This window comes from Humulus lupulus, chromosome 1 (genome assembly GCF_963169125.1).
Source record: "Humulus lupulus chromosome 1, drHumLupu1.1, whole genome shotgun sequence".
Taxonomy (NCBI): Eukaryota; Viridiplantae; Streptophyta; class Magnoliopsida; order Rosales; family Cannabaceae; genus Humulus; species Humulus lupulus.
Genome location: NC_084793.1, coordinates 241611241 through 241617151, shown reverse-complemented (window position 1 = coordinate 241617151; position 5911 = coordinate 241611241).

Here is a 5911-nt window from a genome sequence, read left to right as displayed (position 1 = left end):
AAAATATATTATTTATTAAGGAATTAAAAATACAAATCTAAAATAAATATTTTTTTGTTTAATGCCCTCCATATATAAAAATATGTTACCAAATATATTAATTATCCTCCATATATAAAATATATACTAACTAATATATATATATATATATATATATTAGATATAGTTTCCCAAAATGATTCACAAAGGTGCAGGCACCTTTACTTTCCCCTTTTTTATTTTTGTAAGTTAAAAAAATGTATACATTATATATATATAACTTAAAACATATAAACATATATATTCATAAGCTAAATAAAAATTTCTATATTTTTTTAGCAATTTTCAAACATTGATTTTATGTAAAAAGTTTATGGGTTTATACAACAAAATAAAACACACATAAATAATCATAAACATTAAAAAAAAAAACATGAACAATATTCTTTTAGCATCCACAGACATAAAACTTAACACATGCAAACAATTACGCTACTATCCAATTAACCTATCAAACATGTCAAAAAATTACTTACATATATATAAACATATAAATCAGCAACCATTCCTCTGAAGCCAGTTGTAGGATCTCATTTATATAAGTCTATATGCTTGCTCCCAATTGCACAAAATAACATATAATAGAAAACATAAATACATGCATAGATGTGAATTTTCACACAAAGATTCGTAAATAGCACAATAGAGATTATAACACTTACTAATACGCAGCGGAATAAGACTAGACACTTTAGATTCCCTAACACATTGTCCTTGTTGAATGCTAAGTATTGCAAGGAATCCAAATCGCTTGGAAACAATACCACAGTCTTCCAAGTATTTCTCTAAAGCAACATTTTCAAATTCATCTGACCTAATGCATTCTATAACACTAGTATATATATGAAATTACCTAAGACATAAAATAAGTTTTAGTTTCCCATTTTATTTTAATTATTTGATAATTATAATTGATTAAATACTTGTCACAATTAACGAATTATAATTTTGAAATTTATTTAATTCATTTTGTTAATATTAATACCAATTTATCAATATTAACAAAATTATCACAACTGACTATAATACTCTCTTTTTGAGACTTTGCAATAAAATCCTCAAAGTTTCTTCTATTTCTTTTCTCACAAAATATCAATAAATAATTTAACATTATTTATTTCCATTGAACTAGTCAATATGATATTTTTATAATTAATGATTAAATTAATTATTCAAGACTACTAGGTTCATTTTGATAAGAGATGACATGGGGATCATAGATCCATGAAGTCAAACTCAATTAGTTACTGTGAGTTTATTTATAACAAATAATTTCACTACCTTATTAATTCCTCGTGACTCCACTATAGATTCAGAATTGCACTATTGAATTCATAGAATGCTTTACACCAAATATAACTACGTTATCCATTGTTATAATCATAATCGTCATTCAATCCTATATAGACGATCTACTCATGAGACATGTGCAAATTACCGTTTTACCCTTCATTGGTATTTTATCCTTATCTCCCACTAAGTTCCTCGTAAATGATATTTCTGTAAACTTAATTACAGAAATGAGTACTCTATCATTTAATACTTGAACCAAGTTATAAGGAATCATCGTTTCACTTCTTAAACAGAAGCTATAGATTTCATGTCTATGATAAATACTCCCACTCAATTATACTACAAAATCTCCAATATGTAAGCATGAGCTAGTCCGTAGGGTAAGTTGGTAACGAACAAATCAAAAGAATTGAATAATACAATTAACATAATATTAATCACTCTGAATTAATATTGAATTGACCTATGATCAATGTTGTGATATGATTAGATTAGATTAGATAATAACGATACTTATTTATCTTATCAATAATCAAAATCGGTTCAGTCCAATGTAACAAAATATATCCGATCTTATATACTTGGTCAATGTCTTGGATAAGACACCACACCCCGAATGTGTAAGTAGATTATATCGTAGATTACAAAATCAATGAAAATCCAATGAACTGACTTAATCTTAGGACTCGTTCTCTTGAATATATAAATACAATTATAATCCACTGTGACCTAGTCACTATAATTGTAATTATTTATACGTTCGAGATTTTATAAATGTTTGTATTATTCCAATAATCATGTAATAAAATAAGCATACAACATGATTGTCAAACTAAATGTTTTTTACTTCTTTTATTGACAATATAAAATCGCATTACATGTTCGACGTAGTTTTATAAGGGCATTAAACCCAATAATCTAGTAACCTAATTAAATTTAAAATAATAGCTTGTTTTTATATATAAAAAAAGTTTATTAATAGCTTTTTTATTAAAGTAATATTTATTTATTTTATATAAAAAACATAATAATAATAGTAATAAATATAATAATAATAAATTTTGAGAAAAGAAAATTAAAAAAAAACGAACACATAAATATTTATACTTATATATATAAATCTATATAACCAAAAAATATGAAAGAAAAAAACCCAATACCTCCAAAGCTTAGAGAGAGGGTGACCATTGAAGCTTTCACCCAAAATACACCAAAACAAATGAGCTAGAATAAAATATTCAACAAAAATATATATAAATAAATGAGAGGGAGAGAAATGTTGAGATTTTATAAAGATTTGACTAACTTACAAACCTCAGACCTTTAAAAACTACTAAGATAATAATTAGTGTTTTTTGGATATATATACATAAAAAAATAAAGCTTTATTATAGAAAATCCAAAATACGAAATCCCATTGTTTATACATAAAATCATAAAGAAAAATTAAACCTTTATTTTTAAATGTTCAAATACTAAATGCGGAAATCATAAATACATAATAAAAAGACTCAAAGGTCAACGTCATCCTCGATCGATTACATCGGTCCATTCCTTTAGTCCATACCCGATACACATGCCAAAGTCGTCATGGATCCGTCCCGCCTCCCCTATTCATTTACCTGCACAATCTAAATAAAAAGGAATGAGTCTAATGCCCAATAAGAAAAAATTACTAAAGCATAACATAAAACATAAGACATAAAACATAAAACATAAAAATGGACTACAATATTAATGGCCATTAACTCATTACCGTAGTATGTGATAGAAACCGCTATAGTCCTCTTGCTACTATTTAGAGGTAGGTTTAGACACAACTATAGTATGTGATAGAAACTGCTTTAGTCCTATTGCTACTATTTAGAGGCAGGTTTAAACACAACTGTAGTCTATGATAATGATAAAAATCTCAGAATTTGCTATCTAAGCAACTATATTTCTGAAGCGACTAAAAGACATAAAAAAAAACATACATACACAAAGCACATAAATCTAACTTATTTTCCTTACCTTGAGGGTAGAGAGAAAAAGAAAGAGAAGAGATTGCTTGCTATAGAAAATGTCCAATCAACCTTAAATACAACATAAGATATTTATATTAGAGCCTTAAAATAAAACTATATTTTCAAGAATTTTCTAGACCTCATAAAGTCATACCTTCAACCTAGAACCAAAATGATTAATTCTCGAGTCCTCTCTCTAATGTCTTTCTCCAAGAACAACACCAAGAGTTTGGATACTTGGGTAGATTCTTGGCTACATATTGGCTTGATGGGTTTCAATATTTCGGCTATAATAGGGTTTAGAAATGAAAAAGTGTTTAAGGAAAAATAAAGAAAATAGAAGAAAAAGATCCCGAGCACTATAAGCACTAGTGTTTCAGCTATGGCTATGTAGAGTGTTTATGGCAAAATGGAAAGAGCTTTTGAGACTATGGATTTCGATATGAGAGGTTTTTCAGAGCTTTTAAGTGTGAGAAAAATGGTGAAGGGTAAGTCTCTATTTATAAGCTTCAAACCCCAACTTCCTTCCTAGATTTTCTCCATAATATTCAACTTAAATTTTAAAAATCAAACCTTCCGTCCATTATATGGTTTTGGTCAGCCTAGTATTTCTCCCTTCTTTTTGCTACATCATCTCCAAGTATGCCACATAGTCTCCATTTGGTTCAATCTTTAGTCGAAGTTCAAACTACTATCCTATATCTCGTAACTCTGGACCCTCATATAGTAAAATTAACATAACTTAATCTGCAAGAGTCCGATTTAGGCTATTTTTAAGCCGTTGGAAAGCTAATTAAATTATCTACAACTTTGTAGAAATATTATTTTTCCAAAATCATAATATAACTAGGTCAAAACTAGGTCCAAAGTTACAGCACCCTAAAGTTACGAAAACTTCATTTACTTATCTAACTCTTAGTTCTACCATCACACTACTATCTCTACTTAATTATTTGACTACTTAAATTAAATATTTTAAATCCCAATTTATCTATCTCTTCTTAACACAGTCACTTAATTCAAATAGATCTAATCTTGCCTATCTTTAAAATTTAAAAAGAGTCAAATCTTTCCTATTTTTGTGCCAAACCTAACCCTAAGCTATTTTGGTTTTCATTTTAATTCTAATACTTGGACTTAGTTTCATGCCACATGTTCACTTCTTAATACATAAAATAACATGTGAATTTAATACTTAATAAAACTATACACTAATTTAATAAAATGCTAAAATAATTATAATTACTCAAACTATAATTATTTCTAAGTCATAAAATCGTAACTTATAATTTAAGCTTAAAGAAATCTTTATTCCACAACTCAAGTCATAAATAAATCTAACCTAATATCATATTTAAGGAGATTATAAGAAAATAATAACCTTGGTTATTACAATCTTCCCCCCTTAAAGAAATTTTGTCCTCGAAATTTTACTTACCATACAATTCCGGATACCGTGCTAGAATGTCTTCCTCCAATTTCCACGTTGCCTCCTGTTCTGTGTTATTACTCCACAAGACCTTGACTATTGGAATACTCTTCAACCATAATTCCTTCACCCCCTTCTCCAAGATGCGAACCGGTCGTTCCTCATAACTTAGGTCTTTTTGGATTGCTAACGTATCATATTTGTGAATGTGGGATGGGTCTTACACATATCTACGCAACATCGAGATGTGAAGCACATTGTGGTTGTCTGCAAGAGTTGGCAATAGGGCTAATCTATACGCTACTGGTCCCACCTTGTCCAATATCTTAAAAGGACCTATGTACCGGGGACTAAGTTTACCTTTCTTCCCGAACCGCTTCACTCCTTTCATTGAAGATATTCTTAAGAAGACTTGATCTCCAATTTTGAATTCCACATCTCATCGCTTGGCATCTGCATAACTCTTTTGTCAACTCTGAGCAGCTAGCATACACTTTCTAATCAGTTCCACTGCATCTTGAGCCTCTCTAACAACCTCGGGTACAAGAAGTTGTCTTTGTCCTACCTCGTCCCAATGTAACGGCGATCGACATTTCCTTCCTTAAAGTAACTTATAAGGTGCCATAACGATCATTGCCTGGTAGCTATTTTTGTAGGAAAAATTTATAAGTGGAAAATACTTACTCCATGATCCTCCAAAGTCTAGTACACAAGCGCGCAACATATCTTCTAAACTTTTTATGGTATGCTCGGACTGTCCGTCGATCTGAGGATGAAATGCCATACTGTGACTTGCTGTAAGCTTCCCCAAAATCTTGATGTGGACACCGAACATCTATTGGATACTATGGTCTTCAGGATTCCATGCCGTCGTACAATTTCTCGAACATACATGTCTGTGTACTGGTCCGCAGTGTACGTAGTCTTGACAGGCAGGAAGTGAGCTGACTTTGTGAGTCTATCTTCCACAACACAAGCTGAGTCCTGTTGCTTACTTGTCCAAGGTAATCCTGTCACGAATTCCATGGCTATGTCTTCTCACTCCCGTTCCAGAATACTAAGCGGTTGCAATAAGCTTGCGGGTCATTGATGTTCTGCCTTTATTTGCTGGCATATTAGACATTTGGACACATACTCTGGTACG